Source organism: Neltuma alba, unplaced genomic scaffold (genome assembly GCF_004799145.2).
Source record: "Neltuma alba isolate B1F8T4 unplaced genomic scaffold, ASM479914v2 tig00010239_pilon, whole genome shotgun sequence".
NCBI lineage: Eukaryota > Viridiplantae > Streptophyta > Magnoliopsida > Fabales > Fabaceae > Neltuma > Neltuma alba.
The window spans coordinates 64,824-76,689 of NW_021635169.1; the positions used below are offsets into that span (position 1 = coordinate 64,824).

Sequence of the window (11,866 nt, forward strand, 5' to 3'; positions counted from 1 at the left end):
AGTCTTTGGACAATGTATTCAATCGCCATATAATTTTAGTTTCATGACAATAAAACAGGTTAGTTACACATTAAATCAAGTTTAATGCATGATTCAAAATATTTTAATTTCTATCTTTAACTTATTTTTCAACAATTTATAATGATTCAACGATAACTCTCTATTTTTGATATATTTAAAGAATATTTTGAGTGATTTTTGGAGAGTTATCAATGCATTTTAGGTTTACAAAAGTTAATTGGAAGATTTGATTTTGAGTATTATTTGGGAGATTTTATTATAAATACCTTAGTCTAAAATAAATGAAAATAATTTATATTAAGTTTAAGATTTAGCTGATTTTATCTTATCTTATTTCAATTTCTTATAGTTTATTTCCTTTCCTTTTATTTTATTTTTCTGCTTTTCCTTTTTATTTGTTTTATTTTATTTTCTCTCTTCCATTAGCTTTCACGTGCTGCAGAAGAGTGTGGGAGGCAGTGATCAACGCACCGTTTGGAGAATGAAGTTTTGGGAATTCCACGGATCAAGACGGCAGCGTTTTGGGAGAACGTTTTGGAGACCTAGGGACACTGTTCATAATCGTCTTGGAGGAAAAAGCCGGACGCTTTTTTGGGGAGGGGGGCGCCGGACTGTTCTGTATCATCTTCTTCTTCGCTGGGTTCTAAGGAGAAACGCCGACTGGTTCTGCGGAGAGGACGACGCTGGTTCTGAATCAGTGGGGATAGAGGAGGAGACGCCAATCTGAGTAGGGAGATAGACCAGAGGAGAACGCGAGCTGCTGTGTCGTTTGAGGAGGATACTCCTGGCACGCGGAGACGCTGACTAACTGGGGAAGCTTGGAGAACACTGGCGAGGAGACCTGTAACGTGATTGAGGAAGAAGAAAGCCGGATTCATTGCCAATGCATTCAGAGCTCCTCTTTCATTTTCCAGTTCACTGTTTCAGTTCTCTTCTCCGTTCCTTTTGATTTTAATTATGATTTTGAATCTAGATTTAGTTGTTACTGTGATGGTTCTGTTCAAAGTCGTGTAGCCAGATGTTTTTACAGCCTAGAGGAATTATAAACTTGTTAGTGGATTGAGCTTTGTTGTCACTAAATTGAGGATATTTAATGTTAAATTTTGGTTACTTAATCTTATTTTTATTGTCCATTTAATAACTGGTCATCATTAAGTGTGAATTTGGGAATTAAAGTTTTTCTTAACAAAAATTTTTTTAATTAAGCTCTTAGATTAAGTAATATGAAATCGGATGATAATCTAATTTGCGATGAGGATAGAAATATAACTAATTACCCTGTATAATTGTTGATTAGTGAGCCTAATTGTTTAGCCTCTAAGATAATTATGTGAGAGATTACATAATTAATTTAAGAGAGGGTTATGAATGAACCGACAGGTATTTATAATTAATTATACTCTAAATTAACAAAATCGATATTAAAGCTAATCAATTCAGTGAAACAAGGTTTAAAAAGCTAACAAAAGATTAGTAACTCTGAGTTTTTTTTTTTTTTAAATATTTGTCTAATTTGAGAAAGCTCTGTTTTGTTTTATTTTAATTTCTTTTCTCCCAATTTCATTCAATCTTGAATTTCTCAATTTAAACAAAAAGAGGATTTTTATTACCTAATTACTGATTAATTGAGTTTTTGTGGGATCTATCTTAACTTGCTACTATCTATTTTTACGGCTGTATACTTGTGGTGTCTCTTAATATTTGGTAGCATCATTCAAATATTCCTATTTTTCCTTTTCACCTACTTCCACTTTGATATCTCAAATATGGGACCTTTTTTTTTGGGGGAAAATTAAAAACACGTCACAAATTAGGGACTTATAAGTAAGTTCAACAAATATGTAAAAATCAACTAACCTTCCGCGGACTTGCTTATGATTTATCTAGTTGGGTGAGTACTAATCCTTACGAATTTGCAAGTAGAATTTTGAATCCTTAACAATTGGTTCTCTTAGATTTACAATTAATTTTCAAGAATTTACAAGTGAAATAATCATATTTTGCGACTGCATTGGAAGTTAAAAGGATAATTATGTAAATACCTATGGTCCTTATAACAACTAGTCTTTTTAGATTTAAGTGAAATTTCATAATTTACGTTTATAGAATTTTCTTCTCGATCAGTTTGATCTCCGGTAAGTGAATTTACTTTTTTCCCACACATTTGGTCTCACCTAAACTTTTTATTAAAAAATTTGATCTCACAAGTAAAATCAATAATGTGATACTTTTAAAAATTTTCATATGCATAATTAATAATAATGAAATTAAGCATTTTACGTTTTATAATATTTGTGACGGATTGTTTTCGGGCTTCATATGATATTTATGTCAAAGTTTTGAATTTATAATTTTGACGGCTTATTCATGATCATATATTGATTGATATTCACAAGACTAGAGCCCAAAGAATGATTTATTTCAAATTTTATTTTTCTTGATGGATTACACTTAGGTCAAATTAGTTATGTCAAATACATCCAAGTAGCAAATTAGCTTTTACTACGTGTTTTAATTAGACACATCATGACTTAATCCCACCTAACTCCATTAGCCACGGTTCTCTAAGGAGACTGCCATTGAAGACTTGCACCAAGAAAATTAGAGGGCAGTTGATTGTTTTATATCCGGATTGTTTTCATCCCTAAAACTTAATAACCCTTGCGTGCCCAAAAATTCAAAGTGGGAAATTCAAGAACCCAAGGACTTGATTGAAAATTTAGTGACGCAAGGATTGTTTCGTATTTGGTTTGTTTCATAATAAGCTCAAGGACTTGCACCAATCAATAGCGATCAGAATCAATCAAGAGTTGGAAAACTTAAGAACCCTTGCATGTGAAAATTATTTGGAGATCACTTGCACCACAACTCACATCCTTGAAATTGATTGAACAAATTGAAATTGAAGGGATGAGTGCATAACTTCAATCTATGCAAAATTTTTATGCCTATTGTGACTTAGGGGTAGAGAAGCCCGATGACGAACTTCATTGTAGGAACCATGAGCTGTTTGCTGGTGTAAAGATAGAGAAAACGAAGAATAATGAAAGAGAATGAAATCAAAGAAATTAAAATACTGGTTCAATGGAAACACGTTGTGCAATTTTAAAGAACAAGAAGAAGCCAATTGAATGGCTTGTTCTTGTACCCAAACCTGGAGAATTAAATTCTTACCACCATTTTTTGAGCTTTATTGATAGGCACGTATGGTTCTGGGGTTTTAGAATTGAAATGAAAACAATCGACCATCCTTTCTTCCCTTGGCTGCTTGTCTATGTTCGTTAACAGAGTTAAATGGCGTTAAATGATTACGTGTCTAATTCAAATACATGGCAAAACCTAATTTGCCATTTGGATATACCTAAGCTAACAAACTTGACCTAGGTTTGGTCCTCCATTGATTCTATATTAAAGAATTTCAAAATTCAATATGAATATATATATATAAATATATATATGTTGTGTGCGTATGCATGAGCCCCAAAAAAATGACTATAATATTTTACTCAGACGGTCTCCAATTTAAATGTAACCAAATTTATAATCAATAAAAAATATTGTATATATTTCAAATTTCACTTATATTGTTTATTTATCATTAGCAGTTCAACATTTTATTAAAATTTATAAGCAAGTGGGTCATTTCAAAATCAGTGCTCATGAGAGGCTTTGATTCTAACAAGTTATTCAAGTGTTCTTCACTCCTATTTTTAATATTTTTAAATTGTTTTTAATGTATAGTTTCGACGTACAGGCTGGAGAAAATCACAAGTGAATAGTTGAATTAAAAGTACGCAACTCTCAATTATCTTATATCATTTTTTTTAAAAAAAAAATCATAGACCATAAGTTGCTTAGCCGCAAAATATTATAAATAAGAGTTGTGCATATTCAACAAAAGCCACAATGCCCCACTTCATCATATAGAAAAGTTACTTGTTTAAGCTTCTCGATCTGAATATGGGAAGGCAATTCCTTGTAAGATTTGCATTGCTTTTGCTATTATCTGAAATTGCTAGTGTTTTGCCGAACTTGACATTCCTTGAAGAGCTTGTCCTTTCTTCAAACAATTTTATTTTAATTCCATCTTGGTTGGGAGAGTTAAAGAGCCTTTACTATCTATCTATTTCTGGTCATCAAATCATAGCTACAATGGAAACTTATGTGTCACAAATTTTAAAAGGGTTAAGGTGCAATTTCAACAATAAAGTTTTCCCGAAAGAGCACTGGGCACCATAAAGTTTATTTAGGTGCAAAAATATACATGAAGTTGTCAAAAGGGAGCATCTGACACCATGCCGTTAATGTCCGTCAGTTTGCCATTAGAGGGGCCCACAAAGTCAGTTTTAAGGTGCATTTTTAATAACAAAGTTTGCATCAAGGGGCATTAGGCACCATGAAATTTATTTGGGTGTAAAAATATACATGAACTTTGTAAAAGGAAAAAAAATAACAAAATTCTTCAACCTCCATAAACATCTATTAATTTTATTCTTTTTGGTCTCACCAAATGTTATATTTTCTCTCTGTAAATTTTTACTTCCAAGCCGATCCATCTTTCTCTCATCATAGTCAACACGCACACTCTCTCTGTCATGTTGTTTTCTGAGCCTCCAAACCTTTTATATGTATTTAAGCAAAACACATCTTTCCCTTCTAGGATATGAGGTTCATTCCTTGCACCTGAGTACTACCTCCAGTCCTTAATATACGATCCAATGGACTAATTTGAGGAGATTAAAATAAATAAATAAATTACTTTAAATATTATATTATTTATTTATTTGACGCAATAGCATATAGTACATGATCTCTCTAAAATATTTATATGCATCATTAAATTATATATTAGTTTACAAGCCAAGAAAATTAATTTGGAGAAAAAACAATAAATATAATATTTTAAAGTTAGTTATTTATTTATTTTTAATCTCCTCAAATTAGTCCATTGCATCCTATATTAAGGACTAGAGGTAGTACTTGGATGCAAGCAATAAACCTCATATCCTAGAAGGGAAAGATGTGTTTTGCTTAAATACATATAAAAGGCTTGGAGGCTCAAAAAACAACATGACAGAGAGTGTGTGTGTGTTGACTATGATGAGAGAAAGATGGATCGGCTTGGAAGTGAAAATTTACAGAAAGAAAATATAGCATTTGGTGAGACCAAAAAGAATAAAATTAATGGATGTTTATGGAGGTTGAAAAATTTTGTTATTTTTTTTCTTTTACAAAGTTCATGTATATTTTTACAGCCAAATAAATTTCATGGTGCCTAATACCCCTTGATGCAAATTTTGTTGTTAAAAATGCACCTTAAAACTGACTTTGTGGGCCCCTCTAACGGCAAACTGACAGACATTAACGGCATGGTGCCAGATGCTTCATTTTGACAACTTCATGTATATTTTTGCATCCAAATAAACTTTATGGTGCCCAGTACTCTTTCGGAAAAACTTTGTTGTTAAAATTGTACCTTAACCCATTTTAAAAAACACGTGTCATTTAAAAGTAGGATTAAGGGTCAAAAATATTGATGAACTTACACCAAAAGTTTACCCAACACTATAAATTTTTATTGGGCTCAAATTTACGAATGTAAGTTTAAAAATAGCCCAATAATGACAATACTGTTAAATTAAGAAAACACACATTATTTTAGACAGTGGAACCTGTGATATTTTTAATGAAAGTACCAAAATGGCCCCATTTAAAACAAAAATTTAAGGTAAAAAATACCTCTGAACTCATACCAAAAATTCATCAAACACCATATAATTTTTAATGAAAGTACCAAAATAGCACCAAACTTGAAGGGCTATTGCATTAAAGTGTGTTAGAAATTATTAATTATAATAAAATTTTATAATTAAAATAACTTGTGTAAAAAAGTTTAAGCTTGAATTGAATTACTCTTCAACAACGAGTTATTTATACCCCCAATCTTTTTCTTAGTAGACATTGGCGTTGTTGCCATCATGATTGAAATCACTCATAAGCATGTTTCACATAAGCCGAGACAATTTTTTTCACATATTTATTTTGTATTCTGTAAATTACGATTAAAAAACTACTTATAAGCTATTTCAAATAGGTCCATTATGAATGTCTTTTGAAGATAAGTTGTTTGTGTTAGCAATGTATGGAGTTGTGTGTTTATCCTCTAATCTATGTTATCAAATTTAACAGTCAACCTGAAATTTCTCTTACATTTATGTTCTATTCTTTAAGAGAATTTAAAGACACTTTTGGTAGGAGGACTCACAATATTTATAATGAAAGTGCCAAAATACCTCCAATTAAAAGAAGAAACCACAATATATTTAATAAAAGTACTAAAAGTGGCTTTAAATTCTTTTAAAAAATATTGGGGTTTCTTTTTTTCAACTGGGAGTATTTTGATACTTTTATTAAAAATATTGTGGGTCCTACTATTAAAAGTAGCTTTAAATTCTCTTAAAGAATTGAACATAAATGGGGAAAAAATTCAAATTAACTATTAAATTTGATAAAATAAAACGGAAGATAAATAGACAACTTCATATGTTGCTGATGTGAAAAACTTATTTTTAAAAGATACCCATAATGTCGACCAAAAAAAAAAAGATTGGGGGACATATACAGTCTATTGTTGAAAATCAATTCAATTCCAGCTTAAATCTATTTACAATTTATTTTAATTATAAAAATTTATTATAATTCATAGTCTCTAATACACTCTAACACAATAGACTTCGAAATTGGCGTCATTTTGATACTTTCATTAAAAATTATATAGTGTTTGATGAACCTTTGGTATAAATTCATGGGTATCTTAGACTCTTAACGTTTTTGTCTTAATTGGGGCATTTTGGTACTTTCATTAAAAATACCATGAGTCCCAATACCAAAAGTAACAGACATTTTCTCAATTTAATAGCGTTGTCATTGTTGGGCTATTTTGAACTTGCATTGGTAAATTTGAGTCTAGCAAAAGTTCATGGTGTTATGTGAACTTTTGGTATAAGTTCATGGGTATTTTTGACTCTTAACCCTTAAAAGTATTCTATTTTGGCCAAAGCAATCTTCAAGGAGAAACATTTAGTGACTGTGATTTATCTGGATGCATCAAATATGACATAAAGGAACTGGACTTGGGTAGTAATAATGAACTCAATAGCCATTTGCCAACTTAGATAGGGCATCTTGAAAAGCTAATGCGTCTTGATCTTTCAAAAACTATTTTTGTTGCAATATGCCTCATAGTTTTGGTCGACTAATAAATCTAGAATGCCCTGATTTATCGAATGATTTTTTGAGTGGCCTCATTCCTCAGAATCTTGACCAACTTGTCAATCTAAGATACCTATATCTTTCCACTAATTCTCTCTGTGGTAATATCCCCAAGTCTTGGTCAACTTTCAAATCTAAATATTCTTGATCTTTCAAGTAATTCTCATATGGCCAACATTATTCCTTAAAGTCTTGGTCAACTTGTGAATCTAACTATCTTCGATCTATCAAATAACTCTTTTAGTGACAATATCCCTTAAAGCCTTTGTCACTTTGTGAATCTAAATAGCATTGATATTTCTCATGACAATTTATTTGATGAAATCCCAAATTGTTGGGGAGATAACCAACAGGTGCATTGATCAAAATAAATTTTTCATTTGACAAACTGTTGGGTGCCTTCCCTATCTCTACTTGCAATCTTGCCATATTGTTTTGGTTGCATTATATTTGAATAGTAACTATCTTGAAGGGAAGCTTCCATTGACTTTTAAAAATTTGAAGCAATTGAGAATTTTAGATTTGGGCGAAAATAAGTTTTATGGAAGCACTATCATCATGGACCGATAACACTTTTTTGACACCACAAATTCTAATATTGCAAGATACTACTCCCGGTCTTTAATATAGCTAATTTGACTTTTAATTTGATTCTAAATATAAGATTCTAATTTATTTTGTTTATCATATTTATCTATTTTTTTCCAAAATAGTATTTGCAGTAGTTGCATATATTAAAGATTCCATCAAATGGTAGTTCTAGCTAATACAAATGATTAGTAAAGGTATTATTCTAGAGAAGATAAGACTTATTTATTACAAATAACTAACTTGATAAATTTTCTTAATATACTCAAATTAATCAAATAGATCTTATATTAAGGACCGGAGGTAATAACATGTTGGATGGTAACATTCCTATAAATGTGTGAACTCAAATCACTCTAGACTTTGGACCTTGCAAATAACAATTCAAGTAACTCAATACCCCATTGCATTGGCAATCTTACAGGAATGACTAAAGACAGTGCTCATATAGGAAAATTTTTCAATGATGTCATTGAAGCTCACTTCATCAACTTTGATGTGGGAGGTATGTGGCATGATAAAGATGTCAAACAATTTATCAAAGGTAGAGAATTTGACATCACTAGAATCTTGGAGCTTGTTGTCAACTTAGATTTGTCAAATAACGATTTGAGAGGGTCAGTTCTTGAGTTATTCTCATCACTTGTTGGATTGATAGGCTTAAACCTTTCACACAATCATTTGGAAGGAGAGATTCCATAGATTAGTAGGAATACGAGATCCCTTGAATCCTTTGACATCTCATGTAACCAAATTTCAAGCACAATTCTAGAGAGCATGTCAAAGCCAACGACATTGAGCCATTTAAACATGTCATACAATAACTTTTAAGGGCCAATTCTGACTGGAAATCAATTCTTGACTTTGAATGATCCATATATTTATGTGGGCAGACCTTATCTTTGTGGGATCCCACTACCAAATAAGTTCAGAGGTGATGATGTTCATCAAGTTCGTAAAACCAAAGAACTTGAAGATGAGAATGATCCAGAAAAAGTGTGGTTTTATTTTGTCCTAGCAACTGGGTTTGCCATTGGCTTTTGGGGAGTTATTGGGAATTTAATGTTGAAGAAGAGTTGGAGATATGCTTGTTTCCAATGAGTAGAAGATGTAGCAAATGAGATATATGTGTACATTTCAATAAAAATAACAAAACCGAGGAAGCTGCTCACCAACCATGTCCGTGGTTGATCTTTGTTTTCTCCGTTTTTTCTTTTACTTCAAAACAAGGAAGGGAAGACCGCTTGAATCACTCTACCCATTATATCCCCTTCTCATAATGTAGCTTGAGTTCCTCATGTGGCTCTCTTGTTATAGAATGTATACCTTCATGATAGACTTCTTTTCCGTTTCTTTATGTACAAGTTTTTTAACCAATGTATGTGAAAAATAATAATTTAACTACTATTTTTTGTTTCCAGATTGATTTAATAGATAATAAATAAGTACTCATTGTTACTTTATCTTTATAAATAAAATAGTAAGAAATTAGGTTCAGGTTCGTTTATGAGATTTTCCCCCTTAGTTAATTAAAGTTGTAACAAAAATGATTTGTAAGGATATAAATTTGTGCAATTGCATGGAATTTAGATTTTAGAAGACAAGCTTTAAAAATATAATAAAAAATTTAACATTCACATTAATAAATAATAAAATTATTATACTTTTGTATTAATTTTTATATTATGTACTCCAAAAAAAGTCAAACTACAACATATAACAACCACGAACATGCTGTTCTGTTCAAGTCAAAAGAAAACATTGTTTTGTTATTTAAAACATGCTTTAAGTTATAATGTAGGAATAATTATACCATAATATTATTTTTAACCATTTTAATTAAGTTAGTTCTCCAAAAATCACATTAGATTCTAAATCACTAGCTATTTTTTTGGGTAAGGAGATCACTAGCTATTTTGATTCGATATGTATAATGCATGAAGCTTTGAAAAAATAAGTCGTATTATTTATAATTTTATAAAAATGTAATTTTGCATGAATTTTAAGTTTACATTGATAATTCATTGAAATCGATACTCATTTAGAAAGACGAAATTTTCCCAACGTGTATATATCTACTTCCTCCGTTTTTTATCTATCACTCTTGTGGGGAATAAATAAAAAATGATTTATTGGTCTATTACTTTAGAATTTCCAAGAACATCAAGTGTTATTTTTTAATTATACCGTTTTTTTTATTGGATACAATTCTCAATCAAAGAAAATAAACTGAATTATTTTTTAATCAACAAGAAACTACATTGTTCAACCTTATACTCTTGTAGAATGAAATTAAGGACTCTTGTGATTTTTAATTTAGGACCTAATTAGAAAGTTAATGTTGTTTCTATATATAAGACCTATTGCACACGTTTATCAATTTTTTCTCAAATTAACGCTATTGATATTTTTCTAACAATAATTAAGTAGGAGAGGGAGGGAGGGAATTATGAAATATGTTTCATATTAACTAATGTAACTATTATTCTTAATCTACTCAAATTAATTAATTAATTATGTCTTACATTAAAGATTGGAGTATTATATATATATATATATATATATATAAGCCTTGGATTGTGTGACGGCTCGCGACTGTTGCGAAACGATATGTATTGTTTATGTAAATGTTTCGTTTGAGTTATTTGGGCTTCAATGGGCCTTCTTGAAAACGGAATTCCTTCCTGTTGATTGCGAACGAGCGTTGCTATGAATTCCTCTCTTTTTTTTGGAGGGGGAGTAATTTGGCCATAATTATTGTTATTTTGAACGGCAACTAAAATTTATTTTCTTGCAGATAAAATTAAAAATATAACAAATCGAGAACTTTCTTTGAAAAAAAAATAAGGATGTATTTTTTTAAAAAAAAAAAAATCTTCATCCCATGATGGAGCTAGTGATATTAGGCGGTGAATTTAGGATGTTAATAATGTTAATGGAGGAAAAACAAGATCCAAAAGTTTTTAAATTTTAAGATAGAATTAATGAGGTTTATTATTTGTATTAATTCGGGTAAAATGTGTTAGAAGTGCTTTATTAAAAAAAAAAATAGACCTCGTAGAACTTTTTTTGGCCAGCCAACAGATAAAAATTTATAGTTTTAAATTACAACCAACATAATCAGTTTACCATAATATATTACTATACTTCTCTTGATACATATAAAAATATTTATTTTATTTTCTGAGGTTTCACAAATACGTGATAATTTATATAATCCATCCTTCAAAACCAAAGTAGACAAGAAAAGGTTTCGAGAAGTTAAATGAGAGATTTGTTTAATATTAGGCTTAAATTTAAGACTTCAAAACACTTTACCTGAGAAATCCCGTATGATAGATATAGCAGCAAAACACCATGCCGACTCTCTTCACAATTGCAGTTTCATCTGTCTACCATCACAGTTTGAAATTAATTTGGAAAAAAAAATTGGCTTTTTTTTTTTAAATGTTTGATGTATTCCCAATACTTTCAACAATTTCTAAGTTTCTATGTACTCTTGGCCTCCGTCTCCTATTCTAAGAAACAATTACTAAAATAATGGGTTTTTAAATATTAGTTAAATTTAATTAAAAGCAACATATGTGTAAGATATTTACAATTTTTTTTTAATTATATGCTTGTTTGTAAAGAAAGTAGATGAGAGATAATTAATGAAAATTTATTGCATTAATATGGGTAAAAATAAAATAAAAATAGTTCAAAATTTCAGACAATTTGTCTCTTATATTTAGGAATATCACTATGAGAGAGATTATTTCTTATGAAAAGATAACGGAAGGGATAAGATAATATACTCCTACAGTCCTAAATATAAGAAAAAGGTCTTATATTTAGGATCGGAAGAATACTAATATTGTCAAAATTGTAGAAGGCAGAGTTTGGGACATAGCATCATTACCTACATGACTTGGAAAATTCTACCCAAGCCAGTCAATGCTTTCTTAATCAACGCGTTATTCATGAAACTGATCAAACACTCCAC

At 30.3% G+C, this 11,866-nt stretch overlaps 1 pseudogene; it reads left to right on the top strand.

Moving 5' to 3' along the window:
- Positions 1–8,307: 8,307 nt before the first annotated feature.
- LOC114755219 (receptor-like protein 9DC3) lies at positions 8,308–9,161 on the top strand (annotated as a pseudogene).
- Positions 9,162–11,866: the final 2,705 nt, after the last annotated feature.